Raw genomic sequence first — 17,084 nt, 5'->3', positions numbered from 1 at the left:
ACAGCGCTGGCTGTGGGTGGAGAACTGGCAGTGGTGGCTGTGGGGGAGCAGTGATAGTGCTGGCTGTGTGGGGTGGGGTCACTGACAGTGCTGGCTGTGTAGTGGGAGCACTGACAGTGCTGGCTGTGTGGTGGGAGCACTGGCAGTGCTGGCTGTGTGGGGGAGCACCGGCACTGCTGGCTGTATGGGGGAGCACTGACAGTGCTGGCTGTGTTGGGGAGCACTGACAGTGCTGGCTGTGTGGGGGGAGCACTGACAGTGCTAGCTGTGTGGTGGGAGCACTGACAGTGCTGGCTGTGTAGGGGGAGCACTGACAGTGCTGGCTGTGTGGGGGTTGCACTGACAGTGCTGGCTGTGTGGTGGGAGCACTGACAATGCTGGCTGTGTGGGGAGCACTGACAGTGCTGGCTGTGTGTTTGGAGCACTGAGAGTGCTGGCTGTGTGGGGGAGCACTGACAGTGCTGGCTGTGTGGCGGGAGCACTGATAGTGCTTGCTGTGTGGGGGGAGCACTGACAGTGCTGGCTGTGTGGGGGGAGCACTGACAGTGCTGGCTGTGTGGGGAGCACTGACAGTGCTGGCGGTGTGGCGGGAGCACTGACAGTGCTGGCTGTGTGGTCGGAGCACTGACAGTGCTGGCTGTGTGTCTGGGAGCACTGACAGTGCAGTCTGCATGGTGGGAGCATTGACAGTGCTGGCTGTGTGGGGGGAGCACTGACAGTGCTGGCTGTGTGGTGGGAGCACTGGCAGTGCTGGCTGTGTGGTGGGAGCACTGACAGTGCTGGCTATGTAGTGGGAACACTGACATTGCTGGCTCTGTGGGGGAGCACTGAAAGTGCTGGCTGTGTGGTGGGAACACTGACAGTGCTGGCTGTGTGGGGGAGCACTGACAGTGCTGGCTGTGTGGGGGGAGCACTGACAGTGTTGCCTGTGTGGCAGGAGCTCGGACAGTGCTGGCTGTGAGTGTGGAACACTGACAGTGCTGGCTGTGTGGGGGAGCACTGATAGTGCTTGCTGTGTGGGGGAGCACTGACAGTGCTGGCTGTGTGGGGGGAGCACTGACAGTGCTGGCTGTGTGGGGAGCACTGACAGTGCTGGCGGTGTTGCGGGAGCACTGACAGTGCTGGCTGTGTGGGAGCACTGACAGTGCTGGCTGTGTGGGGAGCACTGACAGTGCTGGCGGAGTGGCGGGAGCACTGCCAGTGCTGGCTGTGTGGGGAGCACTGACACTGTTGGCTATGTGGTGGGAGCATTGACAGTGCTGGCTGTGTGGGGGGAGCACTGACAGTGCTGGCTGTGTGTGTGGGAGCACTGACAGTGCAGTCTGTATGGTGGGAGCATTGACAGTGCTGGCTGTGTGGTGGGAGCATTGACAGTGCTGGCTGTGTGGTGGGAGCACTGACAGTGCTGGCTGTGTGGGGGAGCACTGACAGTGCTGGCTGTGTGGGGGGAGCACTGACAGTGCTAGCTGTGTGGTGGGAGCACTGACAGTGCTGGCTGTGTAGGGGGAGCACTGACAGTGCTGGCTGTGTGGGGGTTGCACTGACAGTGCTGGCTGTGTGGTGGGAGCACTGACAATGCTGGCTGTGTGGGGAGCACTGACAGTGCTGGCTGTGTGTTTGGAGCACTGAGAGTGCTGGCTGTGTGGGGGAGCACTGACAGTGCTGGCTGTGTGGCGGGAGCACTGATAGTGCTTGCTGTGTGGGGGGAGCACTGACAGTGCTGGCTGTGTGGGGGAGCACTGACAGTGCTGGCTGTGTGGGGAGCACTGACAGTGCTGGCGGTGTGGCGGGAGCACTGACAGTGCTGGCTGTGTGGTCGGAGCACTGACAGTGCTGGCTGTGTGTCTGGGAGCACTGACAGTGCAGTCTGCATGGTGGGAGCATTGACAGTGCTGGCTGTGTGGGGGGAGCACTGACAGTGCTGGCTGTGTGGTGGGAGCACTGGCAGTGCTGGCTGTGTGGTGGGAGCACTGACAGTGCTGGCTATGTAGTGGGAACACTGACATTGCTGGCTCTGTGGGGGAGCACTGAAAGTGCTGGCTGTGTGGTGGGAACACTGACAGTGCTGGCTGTGTGGGGGAGCACTGACAGTGCTGGCTGTGTGGGGGGAGCACTGACAGTGTTGCCTGTGTGGCAGGAGCTCGGACAGTGCTGGCTGTGAGTGTGGAACACTGACAGTGCTGGCTGTGTGGGGGAGCACTGATAGTGCTTGCTGTGTGGGGGAGCACTGACAGTGCTGGCTGTGTGGGGGGAGCACTGACAGTGCTGGCTGTGTGGGGAGCACTGACAGTGCTGGCGGTGTTGCGGGAGCACTGACAGTGCTGGCTGTGTGGGAGCACTGACAGTGCTGGCTGTGTGGGGAGCACTGACAGTGCTGGCGGAGTGGCGGGAGCACTGCCAGTGCTGGCTGTGTGGGGAGCACTGACACTGTTGGCTATGTGGTGGGAGCATTGACAGTGCTGGCTGTGTGGGGGGAGCACTGACAGTGCTGGCTGTGTGTGTGGGAGCACTGACAGTGCAGTCTGTATGGTGGGAGCATTGACAGTGCTGGCTGTGTGGTGGGAGCATTGACAGTGCTGGCTGTGTGGTGGGAGCACTGACAGTGCTGGCTGTGTGGGGGAGCACTGACAGTGCTGGCTGTGTGGGGGGAGCACTGACAGTGTTGCCTGTGTGGCAGGAGCTCGGACAGTGCTGGCTGTGAGGGTGGAGCACTGACAGTACTGGCTGTTTGGGGGAGCACTGACAGTGCTGACTGTGTGGGGGAGCACTGACAGTGCTGGCTGTGTGGGGGAGCACTGACAGTGCTAGCTCTGTGGGAGAGCACTGGCAGTGCTGGCTGTGTGGGGAGCACTCGCAGTGCTGGCTGTCGGTGGAGAACTGGCAGTGCTGGCTGTGTGGGGGGGTCACTGACAGTGCTGGCTGTGTGGGGAGCACTGACAGTGCTAGCTGTGTGTGGGAGCACTGACAGTGCAGGCTGTGTGGGGAGCACTGACAGCGCTGGCTGTGTGGGGGGAGGATGACAGTGTTGGCTGTGTGGTGGGAGCACTGGCAGTGCTGGCTGTGTGGGGAGCATTGACAGTGCTGGCTGTGTGGGGGAGCATTGACAGTGCTGGCTGTGTGGGGGAGCACTGACAGTGATGGCTGTGGAGGGGGAGGATGACAGTGCTGGCTGTGTGGGGAGCACTGACACTGTTGGCTGTGTGGTGGGCGCATTGACAGTGCTGGCTGTGTGGGGGGAGCACTGACAGTGCTGGCTGTGTGTGGGAGCACTGACAGTGCAGTCTGTATGGTGGGAGCATTGACAGTGCTGGCTGTGTGGGGGGAGCATTGACAGTGCTGGCTGTGTGGTGGGAGCACAGACAGTGCTGGCTGTGTGGTGGAAGCACTGACAGTGCTGGCTGTTTGGGAGCACTGACAGTGGTGGCTGTGTGGTAGGAGCACTGACAGTGCTGGCTGTGAGGGTGGAGCACTGACAGTGCTGGCTGTGTGGGGGAGCACTGACAGTGCTGACTGTGTGGGGGAGCACTGACAGTGCTGGCTGTGTGGGGGAGCACTGACAGTGCTGGCTGTGTGGGGTAGGAGCACTGACATTGCTGGCTGTGTGGGGGGAGCACTGACAGTGCTGGCTGTGTGGGGAGCACTGACAGTGCTGGCTGTGTGGGGGAGCACTGACAGTGCTGGCTGTGTGGGGAGCACTGACAGTGCTGGCTGTGTGTTTGGAGCACTGAGAGTGCTGGCTGTGTGGGGGAGCACTGACAGTGCTGGCTGTGTGTTTGGAGCACTGAGAGTGCTGGCTGTGTGGTGGAGCACTGACAGTGCTGGCTGTGTGTTTGGAGCACTGAGAGTGCTGGCTGTGTGTTTGGAGCACTGAGAGTGCTGGCTGTGTGTTTGGAGCACTGACAGTGCTGGCTGTGTGGGGAGCACTGACAGTGCTGGCTGTGTGTTTGGAGCACTGAGAGTGCTGGCTGTGTGGGGGAGCACTGACAGTGCTGGCTGTGTGTTTGGAGCACTGATAGTGCTGGCTGTGTGGGGGGAGCACTGACAGTGCTGGCTGTGTGGGGGGAGCACTGACAGTGCTGGCTGTGTCGTGATAGCACGGACAGTGCTGGCTGTGTGGGTTAGCACTGACAGTGCTGGCTGTGTGGGGAGAGCACTGAGAGTGCTGGCTGTGTGGGGGGAGCACTGACAGTGCTGGCTGTTTGGGGGAGCACTGACAGTGCTGGCTGTGTGTTGGGAGCTCGGACAGTGCTGGCTGTGTGGGGGAGCACTGACAGTGCTGGCTGTGTGGGGGGGAGCACAGAAAGTGCTGGCTGTGTGGGGGGAGCACTGACAGTGCTGGCTGTGTGGCGGGATCACTGACAGTGCTGGCTGTGTGGGTGGAGCACTGACAGTGCTGGCTGTGTGGGGGGAGCACTGACAGTGCTGGCTGTGTGGAGGAGCACTGACAATGCTGGCTGTGTGGGGGGAGGATGACAGTGCTGGCTGTGTGGTGGGAGCACTGACAGTGCTGGCTGTGTGGGGGGAGCACTGACAGTGCTGGTGGTGTGGTGGGAGCACTGACAGCGCTGGCTGTGTGGGGAGCACTGACAGTGCTGGCTGTGTGGCGGGAGCACTGACAGTGCTGGCTGTGTGGGGGAGAACTGACAGTGCTGGCTGTGTGGGGGAGCACTGACAGTGCTGGCTGTGTGGGGGAGCATTGACAGTGCTGGCGGTGTGGCGGGAGCACTGACAGTGCTGGCTGTGTGGTCGGAGCACTGACAGTGCTGGCTGTGTGTGTGGGAGCACTGACAGTGCAGTCTGTATGGCGGGAGCATTGACAGTGCTGGCTGTGTGGGGGAGCACTGACAGTGCTGGCTGTGTGGTGGGAGTACTGGCAGTGCTGGCTGTGTGGTGGGAGCACTGACAGTGCTGGCTATGTAGTGGGAACAATGACAGTGCTGGCTCTGTGGGGGAGCACTGACAGTGCTGGCTGTGTGGGGGGAGCACTGACAGTGCTGGCTGTGAGGGTGGAGCACTGACAGTGCTGGCTGTCTGGGGGAGCACTGACAGTGCTGGCTGTGTGGGGGGAGCACTGACAGTGCTGGCTGTGTGGGGAGCACTGACAGTGCTGGCTGTGTGGTCGGAGCACTGACAGTGCTGGCTGTCTGGTCGGAGCACTGACAGTGCTGGCTGTGTGTGGGAGCACTGACAGTGCAGTCTGTATGGTGGGAGCATTGACAGTGCTGGCTGTGTGAGGGGAGCACTGACAGTGCTGGCTGTGTGGTGGGAGCACTGGCAGTGCTGGCTGTGTGGTGGGAGCACTGACAGTGCTGGCTATGTAGTGGGAACACTGACAGTGCTGGCTCTGTGGGGGAGCACTGAAAGTGCTGGCTGTGTGGTGGGAGCACTGACAGTGCTGGCTGTGTGGGGGAGCACTGACAGTGCTGGCTGTGTGGGGGAGCACTGACAGTGCTGGCTCTGTGGGGGGAGCACTGACAGTGTTGCCTGTGTGGCAGGAGCTCGGACACTGCTGGCTGTGAGGGCGGAGCACTGACAGTGCTGGCTGTGTGGGGGAGCACTGACAGTGCTGACTGTGTGGGGGAGCACTGACAGTGCTGGCTGTGTGGGGGAGCACTGACAGTGCTGGCTGTGTGGGGTAGGAGCACTGACATTGCTGGCTGTGTGGGGGGAGCACTGACAGTGCTGGCTGTGTGGGGAGCATTGACAGTGCTGGCTGTGTGAGGGGAGCACTGACAGTGCTGGCTGTGTGGTGGGAGCACTGGCAGTGCTGGCTGTGTGGTGGGAGCCCTGACAGTGCTGGCTATGTAGTGGGAACACTGACAGTGCTGGCTCTGTGGGGGAGCACTGAAAGTGCTGGCTGTGTGGTGGGAGCACTGACAGTGCTGGCTGTGTGGGGGAGCACTGACAGTGCTGGCTGTGTGGGGGAGCACTGACAGTGCTGGCTCTGTGGGGGGAGCACTGACAGTGTTGCCTGTGTGGCAGGATCTCGGACAGTGCTGGCTGTGAGGGTGGAGCACTGACAGTGCTGGCTGTGTGGTCGGAGCACTGACAGTGCTGGCTGTGTGTGTGGGAGCACTGACAGTGCAGTCTGCATGGTGGGAGCATTGACAGTGCTGGCTGTGTGGGGGGAGCACTGACAGTGCTGGCTGTGTGGTGGGAGCACTGAGAGTGCTGGCTATGTAGTGGGAACACTGACAGTGCTGGCTCTGTGGGGGAGCACTGAAAGTGCTGACTGTGTGGTGGGAGCACTGACAGTGCTGGCTGTGTGGGGGAGCACTGACAGTGCTGGCTGTGTGGGGGGAGCACTGACAGTGTTGCCTGTGTGGCAGGAGCTCGGACAGTGCTGGCTGTGAGGGTGGAGCACTGACAGTGCTGGCTGTGTGGGGGAGCACTGATAGTGCTGGCTGTGTGGGGGAGCACTGACAGTGCTGGCTGTGTGGGGGGAGCACTGACAGTGCTGACTGAGTGGGGAGCACTGACAGTGCTGGCGGTGTGGCGGGAGCACTGACAGTGCTGGCTGTGTGGGAGCACTACCAGTGCTGGCTGTGTGGGGAGCACTGACAGTGCTGGCGGTGTGGCGGGACCACTGCCAGTGCTGGCTGTGTGGGGAGCACTGACACTGTTGACTGTCTGTTGGGAGCATTGACAGAGCTGGCTGTGTGGGGGAGCACTGACAGTGCTGGCTGTGTGTGTGGGAGCACTGACAGTGCAGTCTGTATGGTGGAAGCATTGACAGTGCTGGCTGTGTGGGGGTGCACTGATAGTGCTGACTGTGTGCGGGAGCACTGAGAGTGCTGGCTGTGTGGGGGAGCACTGACAGTGCTAGCTCTGTGGGAGAGCACTGGCAGTGCTGGCTGTGTGGGGAGCACTCGCAGTGCTGGCTGTCGGTAGAGAACTGGCAGTGCTGGCTGTGTGGGGGGGTCACTGACAGTGCTGGCTGTTTGGGGAGCACTGACAGTGCTAGCTGTGTGGGGGAGCACTGACAGTGCTGGCTGTGTGGGAGCACTGACACCGCTGGCTGTGTGGGGGGAGGATGACAGTGCTGGCTGTGTGGTGGGAGCACTGGCAGTGCTGGCTGTGTGGGGGAGCATTGACAGTGCTGGCTGTGTGGGGGGAGCACTGACAGTGCTGGCTGTATGGGGGGAGCACTGACAGTGCTGGCTGTGTGGGGGAGCATTGACAGTGCTGGCTGTATGGGGGGAGCACTGACAGTGCTGGCTGTGTGGGGGAGCATTGACAGTGCTGGCTGTGTGTGGGAGCACTGACAGTGATGGCTGTGGGGGGGGAGGATGACAGTGCTGGCTGTGTGGGGAGCACTGACACTGTTGGCTGTGTGGTGGGAGCATTGACAGTGCTGGCTGTGTGGGGGAGCACTGACAGTGCTGGCTGTGTGTGGGAGCACTGACAGTGCAGTCTGTATGGTGGGAGCACTGGCAGTGCTGGCTGTGTGGGGGAGCATTGACAGTGCTGGATGTGTGGGGGGAGCACTGACAGTGCTGGCTGTATGGGGGAGCACTGACAGTGCTGGCTGTGTGTGGGAGCATTGACAGTGCTGGCTGTGTGGGGGAGCACTGACAGTGATGGCTGTGGGGGGGGGGGAGGATGACAGTGCTGGCTGTGTGGGGAGCACTGACACTGTTTGCTGTGTGGTGGGAGCATTGACAGTGCTGGCTGTGTGGGGGGAGCACTGACAGTGCTGGCTGTGAGGGGGAGCACTGACAGTGCAGTCTGTATGGTGGGAGCATTGACAGTGCTGGCTGTGTGGGGGGAGCATTGACAGTGCTGGCTGTGTGGGGGGAGCACTGACAGTGCAGTCTGTATGGTGGGAGCATTGACAGTGCTGGCTGTGTGGGGGGAGCATTGACAGTGCTGGCTGTGTGGTGGAAGCACTGACAGTGCTGGCTGTTTGGGAGCACTGACAGTGGTGGCTGTGTGGTAGGAGCACTGACAGTGCTGGCTGTGCGGTGGGAGCACTGGCAGTGCTGGCTGTGTGGGGGAGCATTGACAATGCTGGCTGTATGGGGGAGCATTGACAGTGCTGGCTGTGTGGGGCGTGCACTGACAGTACTGGCTGTGTGGGGGAGCACTGGCAGTGCTGGCTGTGTGGTGGGAGCACTGACAGTGCTGGCTGTGTGGTGGGAGCTCTGATAGTGCTGGCTGTGTGGGGTGGGGGCACTGACAGCGCTGGCTGTGTGGGGGGAGCACTGACAGCGCTGGCTGTGTGGGGGGAGCACTGACAGTGCTGGCTGTGTGGGGAGCACTGACAATGCTGGCTGTGTGTTTGGAGCACTGATAGTGCTGGTTGTGTGGGGGGAGCACTGACAGTGCTGGCTGTGTGGGGGAGCACTGACAGTGCTGGCTGTGTGGGGAGCACTGACAGTGCTGGCTGTGTGGGGGGAGCACTGACAGTGCTGGCTGTGTGGGGAGCACTGACAGTGCTGGCTGTGTGTTTGGAGCACTGATAGTGCTGGCTGTGTGGGGGGAGCACTGACAGTGCTGGCTGTGTGTGGGAGCACTGACAGTGCAGTCTGTATGGTGGGAGCATTGACAGTGCTGGCTGTGTGAGGGGAGCACTGACAGTGCTGGCTGTGTGGTGGGAGCACTGGCAGTGCTGGCTGTGTGGTGGGAGCACTGACAGTGCTGGCTATGTAGTGGGAACACTGACAGTGCTGGCTCTGTGGGGGAGCACTGAAAGTGCTGGCTGTGTGGTGGGAGCACTGACAGTGCTGGCTGTGTGGCGGAGCACTGACAGTGCTGGCTGTGTGGGGGAGCACTGACAGTGCTGGCTGTGTGGGGGGAGCACTGACAGTGTTGCCTGTGTGGCAGGAGCTCGGACAGTGCTGGCTGTGAGGGTGGAGCACTGACAGTGCTGGCTGTGTGGGGGAGCACTGACAGTGCTGAATGTGTGGGGGAGCACTGACAGTGCTGGCTGTGTGGGGGAGCACTGACAGTGCTGGCTGTGTGGGGTAGGAGCACTGACATTGCTGGCTGTGTGGGGGGAGCACTGTCAGTGCTGGCTGTGTGGGGAGCACTGACAGTGCTGGCTGTGTGGGGGGTGCACTGACAGTGCTGGGTGTGTGGGGGGAGCACTGACAGTGCTGGCTGTGTGGGGAGCACTGACAGTGCTGGCTGTGTGTTTGGAGCACTGAGAGTGCTGGCTGTGTGGGGGAGCACTGACAGTGCTGGCTGTGTGTTTGGAGCACTGAGAGTGCTGGCTGTGTGGGGGAGCACTGACAGTGCTGGCTGTGTGTTTGGAGCACTGAGAGTGCTGGCTGTGTGTTTGGAGCACTGAGAGTGCTGGCTGTGTGTTTGGAGCACTGACAGTGCTGGCTGTGTGGGGAGCACTGACAGTGCTGGCTGTGTGTTTGGAGCACTGAGAGTGCTGGCTGTGTGGGGGAGCACTGACAGTGCTGGCTGTGTGGCGTGAGCACTGATAGTGCTTGCTGTGTGGGGGAGCACTGACAGTGCTGGCTGTGTGGGGGAGCATTGACAGTGCTGGCTGTGTGGGGAGCACTGACAGTGCTGGCGGTGTGGCGGGAGCACTGACAGTGCTGGCTGTGTGGTCGGAGCACTGACAGTGCTGGCTGTGTGTGTGGGAGCACTGACAGTGCAGTCTGTATGGTGGGAGCATTGACAGTGCTGGCTGTGTGGGGGGAGCACTGACAGTGCTGGCTGTGTGGTGGGAGTACTGGCAGTGCTGGCTGTGTGGTGGGAGCACTGACAGTGCTGGCTATGTAGTGGGAACACCGACAGTGCTGGCTCTGTGGGGGAGCACTGACAGTGCTGGCTGTGTGTTTGGAGCACTGAGAGTGCTGGCTGTGTGGGGGAGCACTGACAGTGCTGGCTGTGTGGCGGGAGCACTGATAGTGCTTGCTGTGTGGGGGGAGCACTGACAGTGCTGGCTGTGTGGGGGGAGCACTGACAGTGCTGGCTGTGTTGAGAGCACTGACAGTGCTGGCGGTGTGGCGGGAGCACTGACAGTGCTGGCTGTGTGGTCGGAGCACTGACAGTGCTGGCTGTGTGTGTGGGAGCACTGACAGTGCAGTCTGCATGGTGGGAGCATTGACAGTGCTGGCTGTGTGGGGGGAGCACTGACAGTGCTGGCTGTGTGGTGGGAGCACTGGCAGTGCTGGCTGTGTGGTGGGAGCACTGACAGTGCTGGCTATGTAGTGGGAACACTGACAGTGCTGGCTCTGTGGGGGAGCACTGAAAGTGCTGACTGTGTGGTGGGAGCACTGACAGTGCTGGCTGTGTGGGGGAGCACTGACAGTGCTGGCTGTGTGGGGGAGCACTGACAGTGTTGCCTGTGTGGCAGGAGCTCGGACAGTGCTGGCTGTGAGGGTGGAGCACTGACAGTGCTGGCTGTGTGGGGGAGCACTGATAGTGCTGGCTGTGTGGGGGAGCACTGACAGTGCTGGCTGTGTGGGGGGAGCACTGACAGTGCTGACTGAGTGGCGAGCACTGACAGTGCTGGCGGTGTGGCGGGAGCAATGACAGTGCTGGCTGTGTGGGAGCACTACCAGTGCTGGCTGTGTGGGGAGCACTGACAGTGCTGGCGGTGTGGCGGGACCACTGCCAGTGCTGGCTGTGTGGGGAGCACTGACACTGTTGACTGTGTGGTGGGAGCATTGACAGAGCTGGCTGTGTGGGGGGAGCACTGACAGTGCTGGCTGTGTGTGTGGGAGCACTGACAGTGCAGTCTGTATGGTGGGAGCAGTGACAGTGCTGGCTGTGTGGGGGGAGCATTGACAGTGCTGGCTGTGTGGTGGGAGCACTGACAGTGCTGGCTGTGTGGGGGAGCACTGACAGTGCTGGCTGTGTGGGGGGAGCACTGACAGTGTTGCCTGTGTGGCAGGAGCTCGGACAGTGCTGGCTGTGAGGGTGGAGCACTGACAGTGCTGGCTGAGTGGGGGAGCACTGATAGTGCTGACTGTGTGGGGGAGCACTGAGAGTGCTGGCTGTGTGGGGGAGCACTGACAGTGCTAGCTCTGTGGGAGAGCACTGGCAGTACTGGCTGTTTGGGGAGCACTCGCAGTGCTGGCTGTCGGTGGAGAACTGGCAGTGCTGGCTGTGTGGGGGGGTCACTGACAGTGCTGGCTGTGTGGGGAGCACTGACAGTGCTAGCTGTGTGGGGGAGCACTGACAGTGCTGGCTGTGTGGGAGCACTGACACCGCTGGCTGTGTGGGGGGAGGATGACAGTGCTGGCTGTGTGGTGGGAGCACTGGCAGTGCTGGCTGTGTGGGGGAGCATTGACAGTGCTGGCTGTGTGGGGGGAGCACTGACAGTGCTGGCTGTATGGGGGAGCACTGACAGTGCTGGCTGTGTGGGGGAGCATTGACAGTGCTGGCTGTGTGGGGGAGCACTGACAGTGATGGCTGTGGGGGGGGGAGGATGACAGTGCTGGCTGTGTGGGGAGCACTGACACTGTTGGCTGTGTGGTGGGAGCATTGACAGTGCTGGCTGTGTGGGGGGAGCACTGACAGTGCTGGCTGTGTGTGGGAGCACTGACAGTGCAGTCTGTATGGTGGGAGCACTGGCAGTGCTGGCTGTGTGGGGGAGCATTGACAGTGCTGGCTGTGTGGGGGGAGCACTGACAGTGCTGGCTGTATGGGGGAGCACTGACAGTGCTGGCTGTGTGGGGGAGCATTGACAGTGCTGGCTGTGTGGGGGAGCACTGACAGTGATGGCTGTGGGGGGGGGGGAGGATGACAGTGCTGGCTGTGTGGCGAGCACTGACACTGTTGGCTGTGTGGTGGGAGCATTGACAGTGCTGGCTGTTTGGGAGCACTGACAGTGGTGGCTGTGTGGTAGGAGCACTGACAGTGCTGGCTTTGCGGTGGGACCACTGGCAGTGCTGGCTGTGTGGGGGAAGCATTGACAATGCTGGCTGTATGGGGGAGCACTGGCAGTGCTGGCTGTGTGGTGGGAGCACTGACATTGCTGGCTGTGTGGTGGGAGCTCTGATAGTGCTGGCTGTGTGGGGTGGGGGCACTGACAGCGCTGGCTGTGTGGGGGAGCACTGACAGTGCTGGCTGTGTGGGGAGCACTGACAGTGCTGGCTGTGTGTTTGGAGCACTGATAGTGCTGATTGTGTGGGGGGAGCACTGACAGTGCTGGCTGTGTGGGGGAGCACTGACAGTGCTGGCTGTGTGGGGAGCACTGACAGTGCTGGCTGTGTGGGGGGAGCACTGACAGTGCTGGCTGTGTGGGGAGCACTGACAGTGCTGGCTGTGTGTTTGGAGCACTGATAGTGCTGGCTGTGTGGGGGGAGCACTGACAGTGCTGGCTGTGTCGTGATAGAACTGACAGTGCTGGTTGTGTGGGTTAGCAATGACAGTGCTGGCTGTGTGGGGAGAGCACTGACAGTGCTGGCTGTGTGGGGGGAGCACTGACAATGCTGGCTGTGTGGGGGGAGCACTGACAGTGCTGGCTGTGTCGTGATAGCACTGACAGTGCTGGCTGTGTGGGTTAGCACTGACAGTGCTGGCTGTGTGGGGAGAGCGCTGACAGTGCTGGCTGTGTGGCGGGAGCACTGATAGTGCTTGCTGTGTGGGGGGAGCACTGACAGTGCTGGCTGTGTGGGGGGAGCACTGACAGTGCTGGCTGTGTTGAGAGCACTGACAGTGCTGGCGGTGTGGCGGGAGCACTGACAGTGCTGGCTGTGTGGTCGGAGCACTGACAGTGCTGGCTGTGTGTGTGGGAGCACTGACAGTGCAGTCTGCATGGTGGGAGCATTGACAGTGCTTGCTGTGTGGGGGGAGCACTGACAGTGCTGGCTGTGTGGTGGGAGCACTGGCAGTGCTGGCTGTGTGGTGGGAGCACTGACAGTGCTGGCTATGTAGTGGGAACACTGACAGTGCTGGCTCTGTGGGGGAGCACTGAAAGTGCTGACTGTGTGGTGGGAGCACTGACAGTGCTGGCTGTGTGGGGGAGCACTGACAGTGCTGGCTGTGTGGGGGAGCACTGACAGTGTTGCCTGTGTGGCAGGAGCTCGGACAGTGCTGGCTGTGAGGGTGGAGCACTGACAGTGCTGGCTGTGTGGGGGAGCACTGATAGTGCTGGCTGTGTGGGGGAGCACTGACAGTGCTGGCTGTGTGGGGGGAGCACTGACAGTGCTGACTGAGTGGGGAGCACTGACAGTGCTGGCGGTGTGGCGGGAGCAATGACAGTGCTGGCTGTGTGGGAGCACTACCAGTGCTGGCTGTGTGGGGAGCACTGACAGTGCTGGCGGTGTGGCGGGACCACTGCCAGTGCTGGCTGTGTGGGGAGCACTGACACTGTTGACTGTGTGGTGGGAGCATTGACAGAGCTGGCTGTGTGGGGGGAGCACTGACAGTGCTGGCTGTGTGTGTGGGAGCACTGACAGTGCAGTCTGTATGGTGGGAGCAGTGACAGTGCTGGCTGTGTGGGGGGAGCATTGACAGTGCTGGCTGTGTGGTGGGAGCACTGACAGTGCTGGCTGTGTGGGGGAGCACTGACAGTGCTGGCTGTGTGGGGGGAGCACTGACAGTGTTGCCTGTGTGGCAGGAGCTCGGACAGTGCTGGCTGTGAGGGTGGAGCACTGACAGTGCTGGCTGAGTGGGGGAGCACTGATAGTGCTGACTGTGTGGGGGAGCACTGAGAGTGCTGGCTGTGTGGGGGAGCACTGACAGTGCTAGCTCTGTGGGAGAGCACTGGCAGTACTGGCTGTTTGGGGAGCACTCGCAGTGCTGGCTGTCGGTGGAGAACTGGCAGTGCTGGCTGTGTGGGGGGGTCACTGACAGTGCTGGCTGTGTGGGGAGCACTGACAGTGCTAGCTGTGTGGGGGAGCACTGACAGTGCTGGCTGTGTGGGAGCACTGACACCGCTGGCTGTGTGGGGGGAGGATGACAGTGCTGGCTGTGTGGTGGGAGCACTGGCAGTGCTGGCTGTGTGGGGGAGCATTGACAGTGCTGGCTGTGTGGGGGGAGCACTGACAGTGCTGGCTGTATGGGGGAGCACTGACAGTGCTGGCTGTGTGGGGGAGCATTGACAGTGCTGGCTGTGTGGGGGAGCACTGACAGTGATGGCTGTGGGGGGGGGGAGGATGACAGTGCTGGCTGTGTGGGGAGCACTGACACTGTTGGCTGTGTGGTGGGAGCATTGACAGTGCTGGCTGTGTGGGGGGAGCACTGACAGTGCTGGCTGTGTGTGGGAGCACTGACAGTGCAGTCTGTATGGTGGGAGCACTGGCAGTGCTGGCTGTGTGGGGGAGCATTGACAGTGCTGGCTGTGTGGGGGGAGCACTGACAGTGCTGGCTGTATGGGGGAGCACTGACAGTGCTGGCTGTGTGGGGGAGCATTGACAGTGCTGGCTGTGTGGGGGAGCACTGACAGTGATGGCTGTGGGGGGGGGAGGATGACAGTGCTGGCTGTGTGGCGAGCACTGACACTGTTGGCTGTGTGGTGGGAGCATTGACAGTGCTGGCTGTTTGGGAGCACTGACAGTGGTGGCTGTGTGGTAGGAGCACTGACAGTGCTGGCTGTGCGGTGGGACCACTGGCAGTGCTGGCTGTGTGGGGGAAGCATTGACAATGCTGGCTGTATGGGGGAGCACTGGCAGTGCTGGCTGTGTGGTGGGAGCACTGACATTGCTGGCTGTGTGGTGGGAGCTCTGATAGTGCTGGCTGTGTGGGGTGGGGGCACTGACAGCGCTGGCTGTGTGGGGGAGCACTGACAGTGCTGGCTGTGTGGGGAGCACTGACAGTGCTGGCTGTGTGTTTGGAGCACTGATAGTGCTGATTGTGTGGGGGGAGCACTGACAGTGCTGGCTGTGTGGGGGAGCACTGACAGTGCTGGCTGTGTGGGGAGCACTGACAGTGCTGGCTGTGTGGGGGGAGCACTGACAGTGCTGGCTGTGTGGGGAGCACTGACAGTGCTGGCTGTGTGTTTGGAGCACTGATAGTGCTGGCTGTGTGGGGGGAGCACTGACAGTGCTGGCTGTGTCGTGATAGAACTGACAGTGCTGGTTGTGTGGGTTAGCAATGACAGTGCTGGCTGTGTGGGGAGAGCACTGACAGTGCTGGCTGTGTGGGGGGAGCACTGACAATGCTGGCTGTGTGGGGGGAGCACTGACAGTGCTGGCTGTGTCGTGATAGCACTGACAGTGCTGGCTGTGTGGGTTAGCACTGACAGTGCTGGCTGTGTGGGGAGAGCGCTGACAGTGCTGGCTGTGTGGGGGGAGCACTGACAGTGCTGGCTGTTTGGGGGAGCACTGACAGTGCTGGCTGTGTGTGGGGAGCACTGACAGTGCTGGCTCTGTGTTGGGAGCTCGGACAGTGCTGGCTGTGTGGGGGAGCACTGACAGTGCTGGCTGTGTGGGGGGGAGCACTGAAAGTGCTGGCTGTGTGGGGGGAGCACTGACAGTGCTGGCTGTGTGGAGGGATCACTGACAGTGCTGGCTGTGTGGGTGGAGCACTGACAGTGCTGGCTGTGTGGGGGGAGCACTGACAGTGCTGGCTGTGTGGAGGAGCACTGACAATGCTGGCTGTGTGGGGGGAGGATGACAGTGCTGGCTGTGTGGTGGGGGCACTGACAGTGCTGGCTGTGTGGGGGGTGCACTGACAGTGCTGGCTGTGTTGGGGAGCACTGACAGTGCTGGTGGTGTGGTGGGAGCACTGACAGCGCTGGCTGTGTGGGGGAGCACTGACAGTGCTGGCTGTGTGGGGGAGCACTGGCAGTGCTGTGTGGGGAACACTCACAGCGCTGGCTGTGGGTGGAGAACTGGCAATGGTGGCTGTGGGGGAGCAGTGATAGTGCTGGCTGTGTGGGGTGGGGTCACTGACAGTGCTGGCTGTGTAGTGGGAGCACTGACAGTGCTGGCTGTGTGGTGGGAGCACTGACAGTGCTGGCTGTGAGGGGTAGGAGCACTGACATTGCTGGCTGTGTGGGGGGAGCACTGACAGTGCTGGCTGTGTGGGGAGCACTGACAGTGCTGGCTGTGTGGGGGGTGCACTGACAGTGCTGGCTGTGTGGGGAGCACTGACAGTGCTGGCTGTGTGTTTGGAGCACTGATAGTGCTGGCTGTGTGTTTGGAGCACTGATAGTGCTGGCTGTGTGGGGGGGAGCACTGACAGTGCTGGCTGTTTGGGGGAGCACTGACAGTGCTGGCTGTGTGGGGGGAGCACTGACAGTGCTGGCTGTGTGGGGAGCACTGACAGTGCTGGCTGTGTGTGGGGGAGCACTGACAGTGCTGGCTGTGTGTTGGGAGCACTGATAGTGCTGGCTGTGTGGGGGAGCACTGACAGTGCTGTCTGTGTGGGGGGGAGCACTGAAAGTGCTGGCTGTGTGGGGGGAGCACTGACAGTGCTGGCTGTGTGGAGGGATCACTGACAGTGCTGGCTGTTTGGGTGGAGCGCTGACAGTGCTGGCTGTGTGGGGGGAGCACTGACAGTGCTGGCTGTGTGGAGGAGCACTGACAATGCTGGCTGTGTGGGGGGAGGATGACAGTGCTGGCTGTGTGGTGGGAGCACTGACAGTGCTGGCTGTGTGGGGGTGCACTGACAGTGCTGGCTGTGTTGGGGAGCACTGACAGTGCTGGTGGTGTGGTGGGAGCACTGACAGCGCTGGCTGTGTGGGGGAGCACTGACAGTGCTGGCTGTGTGGGGGAGCACTGGCAGTGCTGTGTGGGGAACACTCACAGCGCTGGCTGTGGGTGGAGAACTGGCAGTGGTGGCTGTGGGGGAGCAGTGATAGTGCTGGCTGTGTGGGGTGGGGTCACTGACAGTGCTGGCTGTGTAGTGGGAGCACTGACAGTGCTGGCTGTGTGGTGGGAGCACTGACAGTGCTGGCTGTGTGGCGTAGGAGCACTGACATTGCTGGCTGTGTGGGGGAGCACTGACAGTGCTGGCTGTGTGGGGAGCACTGACAGTGCTGGCTGTGTGGGGGTGCACTGACAGTGCTGGCTGTGTGGGGGGAGCACTGACAGTGCTGGCTGTGTGGGGAGCACTGACAGTGCTGGCTGTGTGTTTGGAGCACTGAGAGTGCTGGCTGTGTGGGGGAGCACTGACAGTGCTGGCTGTGTGGGGGAGCACTGACAGTGCTGGCTGTGTGGGGGAGCACTGAC

The sequence above is a fragment of the Scyliorhinus torazame genome, chromosome 5 (genome assembly GCF_047496885.1).
Source record: "Scyliorhinus torazame isolate Kashiwa2021f chromosome 5, sScyTor2.1, whole genome shotgun sequence".
Taxonomy (NCBI): Eukaryota; Metazoa; Chordata; class Chondrichthyes; order Carcharhiniformes; family Scyliorhinidae; genus Scyliorhinus; species Scyliorhinus torazame.
This window is presented reverse-complemented; position numbering follows the sequence as displayed.